Consider the following 23,721-nt stretch of genomic DNA (forward strand, 5'->3'; position numbering starts at 1 on the left):
TGATAATTCCAGGGCCCAACTATCCGGGGAAAAATATGAATGTGTACATGCAGCCGCTTAAGGACGAATTGCAAGAAGCCTGGGATAATGGGTTCAAGACATACGACGCCTATAGCAAATGGAACTTCATAATGCGTGTCTGGTACATGTACTCGACGCATGACTTGCCGGCGTATGCGCTATTCGTTGGCGGGTGTGTGCATGGAAGGTTCCCGTGCCCCACATGCAAGGGAGCTCTTGAGTTTCGTTGGCTTCAGGCCGGTCGCAAGTTTTCTTGCTTCGACATGCATAGCCAGTTCCTGGATCCTCGCCATAAGTTCAGGAAAGACAAGAAGAACTTCATCAGAGGTAGAGTTGTCAAAAACTCTGCACCACCTGCGTTGACAGGCCAACAGACCCTGGATCAGTTAAACGCTCTCGAGCCAGATCCAGAGCGTCCTGGGTACTTCAAGGGGTATAATTCTAAGCACGCCTGGACTCACAAGACATGCTTATGGGATCTGCCTTACTTCAAAGACCTCCTTTGCCCACACAACATCGACGTGATGCACACTGAGAAGAATATCGCCGAGGCACTTTTTGGTACATTGTTTGGCATAGATGGGAAGTCAAAGGATAATACTAAGGCTAGAGTCGATCTGGAGGCGCTATGTGATAGGCCGTTACAAAATATGAAAGAACCGAAAGGAAAGCAGAACTGGACAAAGCCAAAGGCATGGTTCAATCTTGGAAGGCCAGCTATGAGGGAAATTATCTTGTGGGTGAAAATGCAGTTGATGTTCCCCGATGGGTATGCAGCGAATATAAAGAGGGGAGCGAGTCTTGATAAATTGAAGATATTTGGTCTCAAGAGTCATGATTGGCACATATGGATTGAGCGGGTAATGCGGTGATGTTGCGTGGCTTCATCCCTAAGGATGAATGGCTAGTACTGGCAGAACTCAGCTATTTCTTTCGTGTTCTTTGTGCGAAAGAACTATCGCCTGGCATGTTAGAAGAAATGGAAGAGTTGGCACCGGAGTTGATCTGCAAGTTAGGGAAGATCTTTCCACTGGGCTTCTTTAATCCAATGCAGCATTTGATTTTGCATCTCCTAACCGAGGCAAGATTGGGGGGGGCCCGTGCAAAATCGTTGGTGCTACCCAACTAAGAGAATGCAGAAGACGCTTTGAGAAAAATGTAAAAATAAACGTAGAATTGAAGCATCGATGGCTGAGGAATTCATCACTGAGGAGGCGGCAAACTTCGTGGAAGCACACTACGAAGCCAAAAATCATCATTTGCATAATCCGAAGCCTCGGTACAATGCTGACGACCCTAAAAAGGGTGGATCCAACCTCAGCCTATTCAAAGGGAATCTCGCAGCAGCCAGTGTTTCAAAGCCAGTATCTTTCGATAACGAAGAATGGCAGACCATTTCGTTGTATATCTTCAACAACCTGATAGAAGTGCGGCCGTACGTCGAGTAAGTTCTCGGTACATTGTTTCGCAACTTCTATTTCCTTTGAACTACTCTTATTCCTGGATATTTCATACAGTCGATATGTCGCCATATTCTCATATGGAGCGGTGATCCAAAAGGATTCCGCCGAAGAGTATGAGCTTCTCGCAAAGCAAGGAGGCGGCTATCCCGGTTTCATTTCTTGGTTCAAACAAACGGTAATTTCTATTAGACAATTTCATTTCATTCGCTAATTTGTGCGTAATGCAACAATCCTTTCATATTAAACTTGTAGGCTAATTCAGAGTCTATGGATGCCGAATTGAGACAAGTCACTAATGGTTTTGACTATAAGGTCCGTTCATTTGACAAATACGACATCAACGGGTATCGCTTTCGTACCTATGGCAAAGAGCTATCTATGGCCAATCGAAAGTCTACAAATTGTTGTGTATCTGCTATCGGCGAAGGAGGTACCGAGTATTATGGGAGAGTTGAAGCAATTTATGAACTTCTATTCTATGGTGAAAACCCACCGAATGTCGTAGTCTTCAAATGTTATTGGTTTCAGCCGAAGGAGACTAGAAGGACTCATGAACATATAGGTCTAGTTGAAATCAACCAAAGCACCCATTTAGATGTTCCTGATGTCTATATTACGGCTCAACAGGCGACCCAAGTATTCTATCTACCGTGGGCCTGCCAAACTAATCCAAATCTAAAAGGTTGGGATGTCGTTTATGAAGTGCCACTGCGTGCTAGACTATCTCCACCACAGGAAGAGGATTATGAACCTCACATTAACCCAGACACATATGAAGGAGAATTCTTCCAAGAGACACGTCTTTCCAAAAAGCGTTTCAAGAACCGCTATACTTCACCCCAAAACATTGAAGTAGACAGCGACAGTGAATCCGACATCACTCCAGAGGAGGAACAAGAAGAGCTGGAACAATAAGAGGTTACTGCTGCGGATGACCTGTCAATGCTTGACCAATTACGTCAAGGTGGCCTTCCACATGTTGATGCCACTGAACCCTATGAGCCCGTCATTGATTATAGTGATGATGATGATTATGCATTTATTGATGATACTGATCGATATTATTAGTAGTGTCAGGTATTCAATTTTTTTATGTTGTACTTGATGATGATACACTTAAGTGATATACATATTATTATTCATGTCAGTATTTTTTTATGTTGTACTAATTTCGTTTACTCTTTGTCATGGCAGGTGTTGAAAGATGGTGGGCGCTGGTCGGGAGCGCGCCGAGGCCCCTTCTTTGTCGGCGCGTGGTCTGAGGTCTTCCATTCCACATGCACCTCTCCGTCGAGCGTTGATGGACAGTATGGCGACACCGTCGGGCCCTTCTTCGTCGACCATGATGCCCAGCAGGGGACAAGGTAAGAAGAAGAGAAGAGCTGGAGCACGTGGTCGCGGGAGAGGAGGTAGGGTGACTGCTAGGGAGCCTTCCTCGCCGCCACCCCCAGCTGTTTCACCCGAGCACGTGACTGCTAGGGTGGACTCATCCGAGGAGGAGGCTACACAGACTCTGGTCCATGAGCCTCCGGTCCATTGGTCTTCGGCCCATGAGCCTCGGGTCGACGGGCCTTCGGTCCACGAGACCCCGGAGGAGTACACGTCTGGATGGGGTACCTGGCCGGATCAGCCTGAGGAGACGAGTGGCCATGCTGATGATGGCAGCGAGCCGACTGATATTGAGGAGGAGGGGGCACCGTCTACCAACGTGGTTGTACACGGCTCCCGTCCGTGCCGGCGACCCGCGAGCAGAGGTGGTTGATTTTCCCTGATGGGATAGGCAAGTGCATTTAATCTTTTTGTACCTTCTGCATTCACGTTTCTTCAAATAACTAATGTGTTGGCCTTGTCATGCTGCAGGGGATGGGACCACCATCATAGTGTCCGTCGGCCCAACTCCGTCCTTGGAGTTCTTTGTCGGCAAAACTTCCCGGGGTTTGTCACGTTGCCTGGTGAGGGTCGGCTTCCAGAGCTTGGATTGAGTTGGGAGCACTACTTGGCTGCCTCGGCCCTGCCGGGTGAGATTATCGACGGTGTCTTGTGCAAGACGAGGGCAGACGTGGTGATCAGAAAGTTCTGGGTAATTTCTCCTTTACACAATTAAAAATCTTCAACTAGCTAGTTATTAATTGTACTAATCAATATTGTCTCATTTGATTGCAGACATTCTACAGGTGTGAGGAGGGATACGAGGAGGAAGCGGCAAATGTTATCGATAATGTCTGCAAGTGCCTACTACAGAACTTACGGCACGAGGCTCGGGTGCAGTCTGTTCGAGACTACTACGCCTTGCGTGGTATCAAGAAGACCAAGTCGGCGTGTCGCTATAAGTTCTTGAGTAAGGAGGAGTACATGAAGGTAATTCTTAAGGCCTTGTACTTACTTCCTTCATTTAGTAGTTCATAGTCGTAGTGCTCAAGTTTCTATTTGCTAACTTAGGCCCCTCCGAGATGGTGTGCGGATCGGATGGATTGTTGGGAGGTGTTGGTCAATGAGTGGTGCTCAAAAGAATGGCTAGCCCTCCACAACGAGGCCAAGGACAAACGTGCCCAAATGAAGGTATGCCACACCATCAAGGCAGCTCCAACTTATATCAGTTCGGGCGGAACTGGGTATGTGGTTTGCTTCATGATTCATGCAATTCATTCATCATGCTATCTTTAGCCCTTTAATTACTAATTTACTTTGTTTCTCTCTTTCAGGCATGCTACAATAAGGTGGATAAGGTGCCAGAGGTGTACGACCTGTATGCCATGGCCCACATTGGCTCTTACAAGAAAGTCAAGGCATTCTCTGCGTCTGACCTTGATGATCCAAAGAACTTCACCAACATCTCCTCCCATGACAAGCTCGTGAAATATAGAGATGAGGGGAAGGCGAGGAAAGGGGAGGACTTTAACCCGAGCCAGGGTCCCACTGATACAGAGTTGCCGATGATATCTAGTGGCGGGAGGTCCCATGGCTCCATAGCCATGGGAGATGGAATTATCCGTTGTCCTAGCACTCTCCTGGAGATCAAGGCGCGCCAGTCGAGCTCCGCTCCTGAGATAAGGCCTCGTGAACGGCCAGTCCAACTCGCCATCAAGGTTAGTTATACGTACTCGGCTATCTTTCTCCATTACATTGTATGCGCTTCCATCAATGATTACAAATGGTCATGTGAGTGGTGTTGCGGGCTGCTATACAGAGTGAGAGACATAGAACGGAGAAACTTCTGGCGCAGGCAGCGGAGAGGCAGCGGGAGTTGGAGGAGAGGACGACAAAGATGTCGGAGGAGGAGTGGGCACGGAATGACATGCAGGCAAGGGCCATGTACGAGCTCCTTGTGGTAAGTTTCTTCTGTAGATTAGCCAAAACATTCATGTAGTGTTTGTCTCATTACTAACTAGTATGACTGAGTTGTCAAAACCAAATGTGCAGTCTGTGTGCGAGAAGTCTTGGGACCACGGTGAGTTTAATTTGAATGGACATTACTTGCTAGTCATAACGTTTGAGTGACATCATGCTAATGAGACATTGGAAATGATCTTTGGTGCAGCGTAACTCCAGACAAGCATCGCACGATCCTTCTCCAGCTACCGGCACGAGCCAGCCCGCTCCTACACCTCCATGATCACGGTAAGTTTCTCTAGTGTTTTGCTTAACAAATGCATAAAGACCTAGACTTAGCTTTATTTCCTCCAATATGCTTACCATAATGACCTAGGGTTAGCTTATTTTCCTCCAAAATGACTTAATAAGCTTACTGGCCTCCAAAACCATCCATTTTACCTAAGTTAGCTCTAAAACGATATGTACTTAGCTTACTTATGTCAAAAATTGCATAATTAGCTTAGTTAGCTCATAAACGATCCATTTTACCTAAGTTAGCTCTAAAATGACTCATTTTACCTTAGTTAGCTTATAAATGATCCATTTTATCCAAGTTAGCTCTAAAATGACCCATTTTACCTAGGTTAGCTCCTGAATGATCCATTTTACCTACGTTAGATTTAAAATGACTCATTTCACCTAGGTTAGCTCCAAAATGACCCATCTTACCTAGATTACCTCCAACATGACCCACCACACCTAGGTTAGCTCAAAAACGATCCATTTCACCTAAATTAGCTCTTAAATAATCCATTTCACCTAAGTTAGCTCATAAACGATCCATTTCAACTAAGTTAGCTCATAAATGATCCATTTCACCTTAGTTAGCTCAAAAACGATCCATTTCACCTTAGTTAGCTCATAAATGTTCCATTTCACCTTAGTTAGCTCATAAACAATCCATTTCAACTAAGTTAGCTCATAAATGATCCATTTCAACTAAGTTAGCTCATAAACGATCCATTTCACCTAAGTTAGCTCATAAATGATCCATTTCACCTTAGTTAGCTCATAAACGACTCATTTCAACTTAATTAGCTCGTATATGATCCATTTCACCTAAGTTAGCTCATAAACGATCCATTTTACCTAAGTTAGTTCTAAAATGATCCATTTTACCTTAGTTAGCTCATAAACGATCCATTTTACTAAGTTAGTTCTAAAATGATCCATTTTACCTTAGTTAGCTCATAAACGATCCATTTTACCTAAGTTAGATCTAAAATGACCCATTTTACCTTACTTAGCTCATAAATGATCCATTTCACCCAAGTTAGCTCTAAAATGACCCATCTTACCTAGGTTAGCTCCAAAATGATCCATCTTACCTAGGTTAGCTCTAAAATGATGCATTTTACCTAAGTTAGCTCATAAGTGATCCATTTCATCTAGGTTAGCTCATAAACGATCCATTTCACCTATATTAGCTCACAAACGATCAATTTCACCTAAATTAGCTCATAAATGTCATATATTCTTCGTCGTCTTCTTCTTCTAATCTTCTTCTTCTAACTTTCTTATTTCCCATTTTGCAGAATTCATTCGCTTCACGGAAGCTTGCATACATGGAGTGCTTGTTTGGGTGAACTATGTTTCTTTTGTATCGATGAACTATGCATGTATGCTTTGATGACACTATTGTAATATGTATGGTTGGATGGATGTATGTGGAACTTGCTATGTATATGGTTGATGGAACTATACATTTATGATGAAATTATATGTGTTGGATATCTCATATGTTTGCTGTGAACTTGCCATGTGAAAAATATATATGTATCATCTATTTGTTGTGAAAATGGTTGAGTATAAGAAAAAACAGAAAAAAGAGGCAATGCAGGCTCTTTGCCGTCTGCCACTGATGGCAAAGCCACCTTTGCCGACAGCCGCGGATGGCAAAGCAGCCACGCGGCGGCCACCTGTGCCTCCTGGGAACTGACCCATTTGGCCAGTTTGCCTACAGCGGCGGACGGCAAAGGCTTTGCCTACAGCCACGGACGGCAAAGACCTGCCGTGTAGTGACGTCCAGCTGACATCATTCGGCGGACGGCAAAGGCCGGACAAATTTTGCCGTCAGCGGCAGACGGCAAAGGCTGCTGTTAGCCATCTAACGGACTAACAGAGAGTTTATTGCCGTCTGCTTTCTTTGCCGTCCGCCGCTGATGGCAAAGGCTCCTTTGCCGTCCGCGTCAGGAAGCAGACGTCAAAGAAGGTCTTTGCCAATCCTTTCTTTGCCGGAGCCGTTTGCCGTCCGCGGCAGAAGGCAAAGACCTTTGCCGTCCGCCTTCCATGCCTTTGCCGTCTGCCTTGGCAGACGGCAAAGTAGCTGATTCCTGTAGTGTCATGGTCTTGCAATTTGAACATAATAGTTTCTTCAGAAACGAGCTGAAAGAACAAAAAAGTTTTATGAGTTTTATGAATAAAGAGCTTGATGATATGTCTAAAGAATTCGATGGTTTAAGATCCCAAATTGCTCATCTTGAGAAATTAACTGCTGAAATTTCGGATAGGCAGGCTACCTTAGTCAATAAGATGGCCGCTAAACCGGATTGCTACGAAAATAAAGATGAAGATCTAAAAGTTATTGATGTGTCCCCTATTAAATCTTTGTTTTGCAATATGAATCTTGATAATGATGGGACTGAATATGATCCACCTTTACCTAGAAGGCGTTCCAAGAATTCAGAATTTGTTGATCTTGATGCTAAATTTGATAAAAGTGGGATTGAAGAAATTAAAACCCTAGATGTTGCTAAACCCACTATTATGGATTTCAAGGAATTTAACTATGAAAATTGCTCTTTGATTGATTGTATTTCCTTGTTGCAATCCGTGCTAAATTCTCCTCACGCTTATAGTCAAAATAAAGCGTTTACTAAACATATCATTGATGCCTTGATGCAATCTTATGAAGAAAAACTTGAATTGGAAGTTTCTATCCCTAGAAAACTTTATGATGAGTAGGAACCAACTATTAAAATTAAAATTAAAGATCATGAATGCTATGCTTTATGTGATTTGGGTGCTAGTGTTTCCACTATTCCAAAGACTTTGTGTGATTTGTTAGGTTTCTGTGATTTTGATGATTGCTCTCTAAATTTGCACCTTGCAGATTCCACTATTAAGAAACCTATGGGAAGAATTAATGATGTTCTTATTGTTGCAAATAGGAATCATGTGCCCGTAGATTTTATTGTTCTTGACATAGATTGCAATCCTTCATGTCCTATTATTCTTGGTAGACCTTTCCTCAGAATGATTGGTGCAATTATTGATATGAAGGAAGGAAATATTAGATTCCAATTTCCATTAAGGAAAGGTGAGGGAGTCCTGGATTAGGGGGTCTCCGGACAGCCGGACTATTTCCATTGGCCGGACTGTTGGACTATGAAGATACAAGATTGAAGACTTCGTCCCATGTCCAGATGGGACTCTACTTGGCGTGGAAGGCAAACTAGGCAATACGGATATGTATATCTCCTCCTTTGTAACCGACCTTGTGTAACCCTAACCTCTCCGGTGTCTATATAAATCGGAGGCTTTTAGTCCGTAGGACAACATACAATCATACCATAGGCTAGCTTCTAGGGTTTAGCCTCTCTGATCTCGTGGTAGATCTACTCTTGTACTACCCATATCATCAATATTAATCAAGCAGGACGTAGGGTTTTACCTCCATCAAGAGGGCCCGAACCTGGGTAAAACATTGTGTCCCCTGCCTCCTGTTACCATCTGGCCTAGACGCACAGTTCGGGACCCCCTACCCGAGATCCGCCGGTTTTGACACTGACATTGGTGCTTTCGTTGATAGTTCATCTGTGTCGTCGCCATTAGGCTTGATGGATCCTACTATCATCGATAGCGATGTAGTCCAGGGTGAGACTTATCTCCCCGGACAGATCTTTGTGTTCGGCGGCTTTGCACTGCGGGCCAATTCGCTTGGCCATCTAGAGCAGATCGAAAGTTACGCCCCTGGCCACCAGGTCAGGTTTGGAAGCTTAAACTACACGGCCGATGTCCGCGGAGACTTGATCTTCAACGGATTCGAGCCTCTGCCTTGTGCGTCACGCGGTCACGATGAGTACGATTTAGCTCTACCATCGGACAGTGTTCAGGAGATCGCACCGGCAGCCGCTCCGACCCTCAATTCGGAGCCAGTTGCGCCTTCCGCGGACGGGTGGATGGACCCCGCCACGGAGGCCTTACCCTCAGCGGCGATCGAGCCGAACATCGACCTTACCTTGCACAAGAGCCATGTTGTTAAACTGCCGGATCCTTCTCCGGCCATGGACTCTGTACCGCCTGCGCCCGTTCCTATCAAATCCGATTGGACGCCGATCATGGAGTTTACTTCTGCAGATATTTTTCAGCACTCGCCCTTTGGTGACATACTGAACTCATTAAGGTCTCTCTCCTTGTCAGTAGGATCCTGGTCGAACTATGTCCGGCAGGACTGGGATCCGGACGACGAAGAAATTCGCGGCCCACCCACCACCCACTTAGTAGCCACTGTCAATGACTTAACCGACATGCTCGACTTCGACTCTGAAGACATCGACGGTATGGACAACGATGCGGGAGACGAAGAGGAACCACTGCCCACAAGGCACTAGACAGCCACCTCATCATACGATATATACATGGTGGATACACCCAAAGAAGGCAATGGCGGCGAGATAGCGGAGGATGACCCCTCCAAGAAGCAACCCAAGCGCCGACGTCAATGGCGCCACTCTAAGTCCCACCAAAGCAAAAGTGGTGATACCTGCACGGGAGATAATAACACTCCGGATAGTGCCGAAGACAACAACAATCCCCTCCAGCAAGATTTAGAGCAGGAGGATGGAGGAGCCAGCCCTCCTGAGAGAGCGGCAGACGGAGAGGAGGAGGATGATAATTACATGCCCCCTCCGAAGACGAGGCAAGCCTCGGCGATGACGAATTCCCGTACCAGAGGATCCCGTCGAACAAGAGCGCTTCAAGAGCCGGCTTATAGCCACGGCAAATAGCCTTAAGAAAAAGCAGCAGCAGCTTCAAGCTGATCAAGATCAGCTAGCTGAAAGATGGACTAAAGTCCTCGCGGCCAAGGAATATAAACTCGAGCGCCCCTCCAAGAGTTACCCAAAATGCAGGCTGTTACCTCGACTGGAGGAAGAAGCGTATGATGCGGCTGATCCGCCACCTCGTGGCCGTGATAGAGAGGCATTCTAGCCAAAAACTCAGCCCGCACTCCGACGCCATTCAAATAGAAAGGCATGGGGAGATACGCCAGACCTGCGAGACATATTGGAGGACAAAGCAAAGCATGCAAGATCGAGCTATGGATCACGAGGGCGCGCCACCATGCGAGACGATAAACGTCACGCCGGATACAGTAAAAGTAAATCCGGCCGGGCCGAACACAGCGGGCAAGACCCATTCGAGCTGCGTCGCGATATAGCCCAATACAGAGGCGCCGCACACCCTTTATGCTTCACAGACGAAGTAATGGATCATCAAATCCCAGAAGGTTTCAAACCTATAAATATTGAATCATACGACGGCACTACAGATCCTGCGGTATGGATCAAAGATTTCCTCCTTCATATCCACATGGCCCGCGGTGATGACTTACACGCCATCAAATACCTCCCACTAAAGCTCAAAGGACCAGTGCGGCATTGGCTTAACAGCTTGCGAGCAGACTCCATTAGCTGTTGGGAAGATCTGGAAGCCACATTCCTTGACAACTTTCAGGGCACTTATGTGCGACCACCAGACGCCGATGACTTGAGCCACATAATTCAGCAGCCAGAAGAGTCGGCCAGACAATTCTGGACTCGGTTCCTTACAAAGAAAAATCAAATCGTCGACTGTCCGGATGCAGAGGCCTTAGCGGCTTTCAAACACAACATCCGAGACGAGTGGCTAGCCCGGCACCTCGGTCAGGAAAAGCCGAAATCTATGGCAGCCCTCACGACGCTCATGACCCACTTTTGTGCGGGAGAAGACAGCTGGCTGGCTCGTAGTAATAATATGTCAAAGAACCATGGTACCTCGGATACCAAGGACGACAATAGTAGGTCACGTCTCAACAAACATAAGCGCCGCATTAACAGCGATAATACTGAGGATACGACAGTCGATGCTGGATTCAAAGGCTCTAAACCCGGTCAGCGGAAAAAGCCATTTAAACAAAGTACGTCGGGCCCGTCCAGTTTGGACCGTATACTCGATCGCTTGTGTCAAATGCACGGCACCCCAGACAAGCCAGCCAATCACACCAACAGGGATTGTTGGGTGTTCAAGCAGGCCGGCAAGTTAATTGCCGAAAACAAGGATAAGGGATGAGATAGCGATGAGGAGGAGGTGCCCCGGCAGCCACACACCGGAGGACAGAAGAGGTTTCCCCCACAAGTGAGGACGGTGAACATGATATACGCAACCCACATCCCCAAGAGGGAGCGGAAGCGTGCGCTCAGGGACGTATATGCATTGGAGTCAGTCGCCCCAAAGTTCAACCCATGGTCCTCATATCCGATCACTTTTGATCGCAGGGACCATCCCACTAGTATTCGTCATGGCGGATTCGCTGCACTGGTTCTAGACCCAATCATTGATGGATTTCACCTCACCCGAGTCCTTATGGATGGCGGCAGCAGCCTGAACCTGTTGTATCAGGACACAGTGCACAAAATGGGTATAGACCCCTCAAGGATCAAACCCACAAAAACGATCTTCAAAGGCGTTATTCCAGGCGTAGAGGCCCATTGCACAGGCTCAATTACACTGGACGTGGTCTTCGGATCCCCGGATAACTTCCGAAGCGAAGAATTAATCTTCGATATAGTCCCGTTCCGCAGTGGTTACCACGCACTGCTTGGGCGAACAGCATTTGCGAGATTCAATGCGGTACCGCATTATGCATACCTCAAGCTCAAGATGCCAGGACCTCGTGGGGTTATTACAGTTAATGGAAACACAGAGCGCTCTCTCCGAACGGAGGAGCACACTGCGGCCCTCGCGGCAGAAGCGCAAAGCAGCCTCTCAAGGCAATCTACTAGTTCGGCGTTTCAAGACCCGGACACCTTCAAGCGCGCTCGGAGCAATCGGCAACTAGACCGCCTGGCGCGATCTGAGCTCGCGTAGCAATGCGGCCCCCACCTCAATCCTAGCCCAACGACGAAACTCGTGTCACGCGTACATAATTACGCATTAAAAATACCATGGGCACAGGTGGGGAGGGGGCACAACTGCGGCACGCCCCAAGACGCGGCTTAAACCGCACTAGGGGATTCCCGTTTGGTTATTTTTTCTCTTTTTTCAGGACCTTAATCTCTAGAAACACTGTGGGGCAGCACTATTGCCGAACACATGATGCAGCAACCAAGGAGGCAGACAGCTACGTCACACCACGGAATTCCCAGGTGGATTACAGTAACGAGCAAAATATTCGATTTAATATCATTCCTCAGCTTGCCCTTAGAAGGGACATAGTCCTACTCTTTGCTTATTGCACTATCTGTATCATTCTGCTTTAACGCAATTTTTTGAATTAACAGTGCATGACATTACGACTATTATTGCATTCTTGTTATATATATATATATATGTGTGTGTGTGTGTGTGTGTGTGTGTGTGTGTGTGTGTGTGTGTGTTCATTAATAACGCCTTGCAACCGTACACTTTGGTACGGCCAATACACCAGGGGCTTACGTACCCCACAATACGGTGTGAAAAGTCTGAACACTTTCACAAGTGTGGCACCCCGAACTTATAGCATTACATGCATCAGCTCCGAATCATGTCTTTGGTCAAATGTTGGGTTTGCCCGGATCCTATGTTTTGGTACCTTACATTCCGCTCTATCGGCTAAGGTAGCGCTAGGAGAACTGCTGCGAGTGTGCCCCGGTTCTGCTGGGTTCAACACCTCAGTAGAGAAAGCTAAAACTGACTGTCATGATAAGGCGAGAGACTGGTCGCTGTTCGGCGAGGTTTTCGAGTCCCTAAAGACTTATGCCGCTTAGAGCGAGGGGTCGGCCCTGTCCGGCTTAAAGGCGTGTATCGCGCCCCAAATTCGGCCTTCCGAATACCAGGGGCTTCACCGAAATTTAAAATTATAGAATTCTATGGCTAAGTGAGAGTGATAAAGCATTATTAGTCTGGTTGCCTTGTTCGCTGTGCTGAGCACCTCCCTCGAAGGACCCAAACATGGGAACAAGAGTGCTCAGGTTTATCCCGAACACCCCAGCACTCGTGGCATGGGGGCAGAAGCCGAGGACTAGCCATCTCTCAGATTGGATAAACAGCCAAACAGAAGGCAATATTTTAAATTCAAACAAGCGTTGCATAGCGCATATGAAACAAGTTTTCATAAATACAGGATAAAACGGGCAAGTCTCACTCAAATATTACATCTTTTGAACACTCGTCCGCTATGAGACGGGCACCCGGCAGAACACCCTCGTAGTACATCTCGGGGTGGCGGTGCTCCTTGCCCTCCGGCGGCCCTTCCTTGCCCTCCGGCGGCCCTTCCTTGATCAGCTTCATGGCATCTAGCTTGACCCACTGCAATTTCACACGGGCGAAAGCCCGGCGTGCACCTTCAATGCAGACGGATCGCTTGACGACCTCCAGCCACAGGCAGGCATCCACAAGCCGCCTCACCAGGACGAAGAAGCTGTTCGGAAGGGCGTCACCAGGCCACAGCCGGACTATAAAGCCCTTCATGGCCTGTTCGGCCGCCTTATGTAGCTCGACCATCTGCTTCAGCTGGTCGCTCATTGGCATCGGGTGTTCGGCCTCAGTATACTGAGACCAGAACAGCTTCTCCGTTGAGCTTTCATCCTCGGCCTGGTAAAATTGTGCGGCATCGGACACGCTGCGGGGCAAATCTGCGAATGCTCCTAGAGAGCTCCGGATTCGGGTAAGTAATCGGTAATTTACTTTTACATGCTTGCTTTGCATATAGAAAGCCTTACCCGCCGCTATCTTCTTCATTGCGCTGACCTCCTGGAGGGCCTTTTGGGCTTCGGCCTTGGCACTTTTTGCGCTCTCAAGGGCCACGGCAAGCTCAGACTCTCGCATCTTCGAGTCAAGCTCCAATGCCTCGTGCTTCATCACGAGAGCCTGGAGCTCTTGCTGCACCTCGCCCACCCGAGCCTCTTGCTTTTCTCGCTTGGTGCGCTCCTTGGCTGCTTTATCTTCGGCCTCGGGCAGCGCTTGCTTTAGGGTCGCCACCTCGGTCGTGGCCCCTGGCAAATTCATGATGATCCTGTCATTTTGCAATCGCATTCTCTTTATACATATCCACAGACTAGGTACTACTTACCTTTGTTCTCCTTGAGCTGCCTCTTGGCAAGGCCGAGCTCGTCCTGGGACCCTTTCAGGTCCTGCTTCAGTACGGCGACCTCCGCAGTCAGTGCGGCAGACGCTAGCAGCGAAGCCTGTATATGCATATTGACATACTTATATTAGACTCCTGCAATATTGTTTGATCCTCTGTTCGGCTTTTCTTTGTGAACACCGAACAGAGCATCAGGGGCTACTGTCTATGCGGTAATATTTTTCCTATATTTTAAACACTTACCTCAAAGGCTGTTAGAAGGCTAGCACAGGCTTCAGTCAATCCGCTCTTGGCGGACTAAACCTTTTGGACCACCGCACTCATAATAGTACAGTGCTCCTCGTCGATGGAAGCACTGCGAAGCGCTTCCAGCAGATTTCCGGCGCCTCTGGATGGACAGAGGTCACCGGTGCAGGTGCCTTGCCCCTCTTAGAAGGAGGCCGCCTACCCAAATCCGGAACCACTGGAGGTTTCGGCGCGGTGTTCGGCTGAGGGACGAACTCGGAGCCCTCAGGGGCCTTGTCCCCTCTGCTCCCGGAGTCCGGGAGGCCTCCTTGAGGCGCCTCTGAGACTGTCTCCCCTCGACCCGGAGCCTCTTGAGACAGCACCTCGGCGTTGTTCCTTATGATGAGGGGAGGTGGCGGTCGGAACTGGATCGCTATCCATATCCGACAAGCCCAGGGAGCCGTCCGATGATACATCAATACTGGCTCGGGGCGGCCTGCATTATCACATTCGGCGTTAGGTAAAGTAGTGCGAAAAAGGGGTGCTATGAGTGACTCTAGTATCCGAATACTTACGACTTCCCTAGGGGCTTGACCCTGGGCAGCCACTCGTCTTCGCCGTCGGCGGCGGTGGTAGAGCTGTCCGGAAGGAGAGTCCTTCCCTTCTTGGACCCTTCGGCCTCCCCAGTTGGGGCGGCCTTCCTTTTCTTGTCTCCCCCGTCTGGAGGGGGAGCATCTTCTTATGCCTCCTCGTCTTCGGGGGAGGATTGCGCCGTAGAGTCCTCGGACGGTAAGTCTGATGACGCCTGACGTCAGGAACTCTTTCGGGTTCCCTTGGCCTTCTTGGTCTTCTCCGGCACCGTATAAGGAGCCGGAGTCAGCATCTTCGTCAAAAGAGCGTTTGCTGCCTTCGGGCAAAGGAGCTGGACAGTCGATCTGTTTGGCCGTCTCCTGCCAATCTTGTCAAAGGTACGGGAGTTTAGATCCCGCATGGAGTCAAGCTATGAAAAACATCTATCCTGTAAGAGATAAAGCAGCTTACTGTGCTGGCTTGGCGCTCTGCGCTGAATCAACAATCCTCAGTAGTAGGAGGGGGAACCTCGGCGTTCTTGAACAGCACCCTCCAGGCATCTTTGTGAGTTGTGTCGAAGAGCCTGTTCAGAGTTCGGTGCTGCGCCGGGTCGAACTCCCACAAGTTGAAGGCCCGTTGTTGGCACGGGAGGATCCGGCGGTTGAGCATGACCTGGACTACGTTGACAAGTTTGAGCTTCTTGTTCACCATGTTTTGAATGCATGTTTGGAGTCCGGTCAGCTCTCCCGAACTACCCCAGGACAGGCCCTTCTCTTGCTAGGAGGTGAGCCGTGTGGGGAAGCCAGATCGGAACTCGGGGCCGCCACCCATGTAGGGTCACGCGGCTCGGTGATGTAGAACCACCCCGACTGCCACCCCTTTATGGTATCCACGAAGGAGCCCTCGAGCCATGTGACGTTGGGCATCTTGCCCACCATGGCGCCTCCGCACTCTGCCTGGCGGCCGCTCACTACCTTCGGCTTGACGTTAAACGTCTTCAGCCATAAGCCGGAGTGGGGCTTGATGCGGAGGAAGGCCTCACACACGATGATGAACGCCGAGATGTTGAGGATGAAGTTCGGGGCCAGATCGTGGAAATCCAGGCCGTAGTATAACATGAGCCCCCAGACAAATGGGTGGAGAGGAAATCCCAGTCCGCAGAGGAAATGGGTAAGGAACACTACCCTCTCATGGGGCCTGGGGTGGGGATGAGCTGCCCCTCTTCTGGGAGCCGGTGCGATGTCGTCGGGCAAGTATCCGGCTCTCCTCAGCTTCTTGACGTGTCCCTCCATGACGGAGGAGACCATCCACCTGTCTCCCGCTCCGGACATGGTTGGAGAAGGTCGAGGTGGGAAATGCGAACTTGGGTGCTGGAGCTCGAGTGTGCGAAGATGGACGAGTGAAGGAGAAGAAGGCGTGGATGAAAAGGTAAATCCTTATCCCTTTATATGGGCAGAGGAAACTATGCATCCCCACTAGCCTGGTAAAACTCGCTTGTCCCCAAGCGCCATAATCGATGGCGCGGTTGGGTTACCCACACCCGTATTGATGAGAATCCCGTGATAAGGGGACACGATCTCTGCTTTGACAAGACGTGTCAAAAAACTGCCTCGCGTTATGTGCGTGGCTAGTTAAAGGAAACGGTTCAAATAATCCCCGGGCCGTGACATAATGTCGTGTTACCAAAACAAGTCAGCAAATTGGATTTGTGGAAATATTATTCTCTCTACGGTGGTATGTGGAACTTATTTTGCAGGGTCGGACACTATCCTTATATTCAAATTCTTTCGTGGTGTATTCGGAGGAGGAACCCGCCTTGCAATGCCGAAGACAATACTGCGCGCCGGACTCATCATCATTGAAAGCCTGGTTCAGGGGCTACTGAGGGAGTCCTAGATTAGGGGGTCTCCGGACAACCGGACTATTTCCATTGGCCGGACTGTTGGACTATGAAGATACAAGATTGAAGACTTCGTCCCGTGTCTGGATGGGACTCTACTTGGCGTGGAAGGAAATCTAGGCAATACGGATATGTATATCTTCTCCTTTGTAACCGACCTTGTGTAACCCTAACCTCTCCGATGTCTATATAAAACGGAGGGTTTTAGTCCGTAGGACAACATACAATCATATCATAGGCTAGCTTCTAGGGTTTAGCCTCTCTCATCTCGTGGTAGATCTACTCTTGTACTATCCATATCATCAATATTAATCAAGCAGGACGTAGGGTTTTACCTCCATCAAGAGGGCCCGAACCTGGGTAAAACATTATGTCCCCTGCCTCCTGTTACCATCCGGCCTAGACGCATAGTTCGGGACCCCCTACCCGAGATCCGGCGGTTTTGACACCGACAAAAGGCATGGAACACTTTCCTAGAAATAAAATTAAATTACCTTATGAATCTATTATGAGAGCCAATTATGGATTGCCTACCAAAGATGGCAATACCTAGATCTATTATTGCTTGTTATGCCTAGCTAGGGGCGTTAAACAGTAGCGCTTGTTGGGAGGAAATCCAATTTTATTTTTATTCCTTGCCTTTTGCTCCTGTTTAGTAATAAATAATTTATCTAGCCTCTGTTTTGGTTGTGTTTTTTGTGTTTAATTAGTGTTTGTGTCAAGTAGAACCGTTGGGAAGACTTGGGGAAAGTCTTGTTGAACTTGCTGTAAAAAACAGAAACTTTAGCGCTCACGAGAACTGCTGTAATTTTTATTTGGAAAGTGCTATTTAGTTAATTCTTTTTGCATATGATTAATATTTAAATTCCTCACGTCCAGAAATTTATTTTAGAAATTTTGGGTTTCCAGATCTTGCGCTAGCTACAGATTACTACAGACTGTTCTGTTTTTGACAGATTCTGTTTTTCGTGTGTTGTTTGCTTATTTTGATGAATCTATGGCTAGTAAAATAGTTTATATACCATAGAGAAGTTGGAATAAAGTAGGTTTAACACCAATATAAATAAAGAATGAGTTCATTACAGTACCTTGAAGTGGTCTTTTATTTTTCTTTCGCTAACGGAGCTCACGGGATTTTCTACTTTAAGTTTTATGTTGTGAAGTTTACAAGTTTTGGGTAAAGATTTGATGGATTATGGAACAAGGAGTGGAAAAAGTCTAAGATTGGGGATTCCCATGGCACCCCCAAGATAATCTAAGGACACCTAAAAGCCAAAGCTTGGGGATGCCCCGGAAGGCATCCCCTCTTTCGTCTACTTCTATCGGTAACTTTACTTGGAGCTATATTTTTATTCACCACATGATATGTGTTTTGCTTGGAGCGTCTTGTATTATTTGAGTCTTTGCTTTTTATTTTACCAAAGTCATTCTTTCTGTACACACCTTTTGAGAGAGCCTTACATGATTTGGAATTTGTTAGAATACTCTATGTGCTTCGCTTATATCTTTTGAGTTATATAATTTTGCTCTAGTACTTCACTTATATCTTTTAGAGCACGGTGGTGGATTTGTTTTAGAGAAACTATTGATATCTCATGCTTCACTTAGATTATTTTGAAAGTCTTAATAGCATGGTAATTTGCTTAAAATCCTAATATACTTGGTATGCAAGATTAATAATAAAAATTCTCTTATGAGTGTGTTGAATACTATGATAAGTTTGATACTTGATAATTGTTTTGAGATATGGAGATGGTGATATTAAAGTCATGCTAGTTGAGTAGTTGTGAATTTGAGAAATACTTGAGTTGAAGTTGGTGATTCCCGTAGCATGCATGTATGGTGAACCGTTATGTGATGAAGTCGGAGCATGATTTATTTATTTATTGTCTTCCTTATGAGTGGCGGTCGGGGACGAGCGATGGTATTTTCCTACCAATCTACCCCCCTAGGAGCATGCGCGTAATACTTTGCTTTGATAACTTGTAGATTTTTGCAATAAGTATATGAGTTCTTTATGACTAATGTTGAGTCCATGGATTATACACACTCTCACCCTTCCACCTTTGCTAGCCTCTCTAATATCGCGCACCTTTCGCCGGTATCATACACCCACCATATACCTTCCTCAAAACAGTCATCATACCTACCTATTATGGCATTTCCATAGCCATTCCGAGATATATTGCCATGCAACTTTCCACCGTTCCATTTATTATGACACCCTCCATCATTATCATATTGCTTAGCATGATCATGTAGTTGACATTGTATTTGTGGCAAAGCCACCATTCATAATTCTTTCATACATGTCACTCATGCATCATTGCATATCCCGGTACACCGCTGGAGGCATTCACATAGAGTCATATTTTGTTCTAATTATCGAGTTGTAAATGTTGAGTTGTAAGAAAAATAAAAGTGTGATGATCATCATTATTACAGCATTGTCCCAGTGAGGAAAGGATGATGGAGACTATGATTTCCCCACAAGTTGGGATGAGACTCCGGACAAAAAAAATAAAAGAGGCCAAAGAAGCCCAAATAAAAAAAGAGAAAGAAAAGACGCCATAAAAAAGAGAAAAGGCCCAAATAAAAAAATGAGAGAAAAAGAGAGAAGGGACAATGCTACTATCCTTTTACCATACTTGTGCTTCAAAGTAGCACCATGATATTCATAGTAGAGAGTCTCTCATGTTATCACTTTCATATACTAGTGGGAATTTTTCATTATAGAACTTGGCTATATATTCCAATAATGGGCTTCCTCAAATTGCCCTAGGTCTTCATGAGCAAGCAAGTTGGATGCACACCCACTTAGTTTCTTTTTGAGCTTTCATATACTTATAGCTCTAGTGCATCCATTGCATGGCAATCCCTACTCACTCACATTGATATCTATTGATGGGCATCTCCATAGCCCGTTGATACGCCTAGTTGATGTGAGACTATCTTCCCTTTTTGTCTTCTCCACAACCACCACTCTATTCCACCTATAGTGCTATATCCATGGCTCATGCTCATGTATTGCGTGAAGATTGAAAAAGTTTTGAGAATGTCAAAAGTATGAAACAATTGCTTGGCTTGTCATCGGGGTTGTGCATGATTTAAATACTTTGTGTGGTGAAGATAGAGCATAGCCAGACTATATGATTTTGTAGGGATAACTTTCTTTAGCCATGTTATTTTGAGAAGACATAATTGCTTTGTTAGTATGCTTGAAGTATTATTATTTTTATGTCAATATAAACTTTTGTCTTGAATCTTTCGGATCTGAATATTCATACCACAATTAAGAAGAATTACATTAAAATTATGCCAAGTAGCACTCCGCATCAAAAATTCTTTTTTATCATTTACCTACTCGAGGACGAGCAGGAATTAAGCTTGGGGCTGCTTGATACGTCTCCAACGTATCTATAATTTTTGATTGCTCCGTGCTATATTATCTACTGTTTTGGACATTATTGGGCTTTATTATCCACTTTTATATTATTTTTGGGACTAACCTATTAACCGGAGCCCAGCCCAGAATTGTTGTTTTTGCCTGTTTTAGGGTTTCGAAGAAAAGGAATATCAAACGGAGTCTAAACGGAATGAAACCTTCGGGAACGTGATTTTCTCAACGAACAAGACCCGGAAGACTTGGACCCTACATCAAGAAAGAAAAGAGGAGGCCACGAGGTAGGGGGGCACACCTGCCTACCCTAGGCGCGCCCTCCACCCTCGTGGGCCCCTTGTTGCTCCACCGACGTACTTCTTCCTCCTATATATACCCACATACCCCCAAACGATCAGAGATGGAGCCAAAAACCTAATTCCACTGCCGCAACTTTCTGTATCCATGAGATCCCATCTTGGGGCCTGTTTCGGAGCTCTACCAGAGGGGGCATCGATCACGGAGGGCTTCTACATCAACACCATAGCCCCTCCGGTGAAGTGTGAGTAGTTTACCTCAGACCTACGGGTCCATAGTTAGTAGCTTGATGGCTTCTTCTCTCTTTTTGGATCTCAATACAATGTTCTCCCCCTCTCTTGTGGAGAACCATTCGATGTAATATTCTTTTTGCGGTGTGTTTGTTGAGACCGATGAATTCTGGGTTTATCATCAAGTCTATATATGAATAATATTTGAATCTTCTCTGAATTCTTTTATGTATGATTGGTTATCTTTGCAAGTCTCTTCGAATTATCAGTTTGGTTTGGCCTACTAGATTGATCTTTCTTGCAATGGGAGAAGTGCTTAGCTTTGGGTTCAATCTTGCGGTGTCCTTTCCCGGTGACAGTAAGGGCAGCAAGGCACGTATACATTGTTGCCATCGAGGATAACAAGATGGGGTTTTCTTCATATTGCATGAGTCTATCCCTCTACATCATGTCATCTTGCTTAAGACGTTACTCTGTTTTTAACTTAATACTCTAGATGCATGCTGGATAGCGGTCGATGAGTGGAGTAATAGTAGTAGATGCAGGCAGGAGTCGATCTACTTGTCTCGGATGTGATGCCTATATACATGATCATACCTAGATATTCTCATAACTATGCTCAATTCTGTCAATTGCTCAACAGTAATTTGTTCACCCATCGTAGAATACTTATGCTCTTGAGAGAAGCCACTAGTGAAACCTATGGCCCCCGGGTCTATCTCTATCATATTAATCTACTACTACTTAGTTATTTCCTTCGCTATTTACTTTGCCTTTATTTTATTTTGCATCTTTATCATAAAAATACCAAAAATATTATCTTATCATATCTATCAGATCTCACTCTCGTAAGTGGCCTTATAGGGATTGACAACCCCTATTTGCGTTGGTTGCGAGGATTTATTTATTTTGTGAAGGTATGAGGGACTCGCACGTAGCCTCCTACTGGATTGATACCTTGGTTCTCAAAAACTGAGGGAAATACTTACGCTACTTTGCTGCATCATCCCTTCCTCTTCGGGGAAAACCAACGCAGTGCTCAAGAGGTAGCAAGGTGTTTGACAAAATGGCCGGAAGGTACGCGTCTTCGGTCATGGCAATTTTCTTTGATTTTCCCCGGCGATAGCTCGTGACTTGTTTGTCGTTCACTATAGCGGTGGTTCGAATAATGCAACTGCCGAGTTCATGAACTTGTTGGACACCAACGCCGTTGACATTGATCAAGCCTTGTTCACCGCATTAGACTAGAATGAAACAGAGGGCGGCGTGGACGATCATGGTTGTGAGGAAGAATTAGAGGAGATCGAAGCAGAAGCGTATGAGCAATCGCAAACAAAAACTGGGAAAAGCCAGAGATCGAAGAACTACACGATCTTGGAAGATCAAGTTATGATCAGTGCATGGAGTGCGGTGTCTCTTGATGCATGCACCGGTACTTCTCAAACCGCCAAGAGTTATTGGCAAAGGATCGAAGATCAATACTTTCGCACGATGGCAAAGTACCCCAATAGGACTCCACACACATTTCGGTCACTTCAAGGGCGTTGGGAGGTGATCAAGCCTATGTGCATCCGTTGGGAAGCTTGCTTGGAGCAAGTACGGAATGCACCTCCAAGTGGAACCGTGGAATCCGACTATGTGAGTTTATTTTGCCTTTGTTTAAGTTGTGCATCATCATATCGCATCATATGAAATGATTGCATCGTTTCACTTTGTTCCTATTGTGTAGGACAAAATTTCCCAACATAAATACAAAGACATGGAAGCTTCGGAAGGCAAATTCTTGAAACTAGAGCATTGTTGGGACTTGCTCCAAAAGTGCGAGAAGTAGAAGTTGATCGGCAAAGAATCCCCACCGAAGAGAGGCTCACTTACAAATATGGATGAAGATGAGGATGATGATGGCCCAAGAAATTTGAACAAGCCCGATGGCGATAAGAAGACTAAGGAGAAGATGAAGAGAGAGAAAGAAGCATCGAGCTTGAGGGAGAAGATTGATGCCATGGTGCAATCAAATGAGTTGATGTTGTTGAAGTCGTTAGAGATCAAGAAAGAGTTGGCCGAGAAGAAGGCAAAGGAGAAGCAAGAAAAGTGGCAATTGCTCAAGGAAGAGGGGCTGCGCAAAGCGGCCATTGAGGAGAGAAGAGCACGTGCCGCTGAAAACAAAGCCATGTCCAAGTTGCTCGCCAAAGAGAACAAGATCATGTCAATGAACCGCAATGACATGGACGACCTCACCAAACCATGGCATGATATGGCAAGGAGAGAAATCTTGAAGAGGAGAATGGTTGCGTCGGCGGTGCGTGTTACAGTTCCGGAGATGTTTTCTCTGCTCCATATGGTGGCAATGTTGATGATTTCGGTGCGGGAGTTCGAACAAGCGCCGGAGGTGGATTCCGTGGTGGCGATGAACTTCAATATGGACTCGATGACGTGGAGTGAAGATCGACCAAGATGATGCCGGACGTGGTCGTCACTTTTGTAAGACCCTCTTTTGTGTTTGTCCTACTAAACTGAGACTTTTATTTGCGCGTAAACTATGTTATGTTGTTTGAATTTGAACTTATTTGTGAGAATCTATGTCAAATTTGAGAATTGGGCGTTTTTTGTTTGAGGGTCGACGCGATGGTGCCCGAACAGACCCCACAAAAGCCGACCCGTAAAAAAGTATATTCCGCGAATATCCTTTTATACGAGTCCGTTTAGGGTCTGCATCTGCAACCGTCCGAGCCAGCCCGCAAAGACCGTTTTCCACGAACTGCAAACGCGTTTTGCGGGTCGATCGGATGCAGGGTCTGCTAGAGTTGCTCTAATGTACGACGAAATGCCGAGCAAACACACATACCTTCCCGTCTGTGTCTTGTATATCGTGTGTTACTTCACTACCCGTGTTAGTGTTACTGAATACTTCCTACATC

This window comes from Triticum dicoccoides, chromosome 3A (assembly GCF_002162155.2).
Source record: "Triticum dicoccoides isolate Atlit2015 ecotype Zavitan chromosome 3A, WEW_v2.0, whole genome shotgun sequence".
NCBI classification, from domain to species: Eukaryota; Viridiplantae; Streptophyta; class Magnoliopsida; order Poales; family Poaceae; genus Triticum; species Triticum dicoccoides.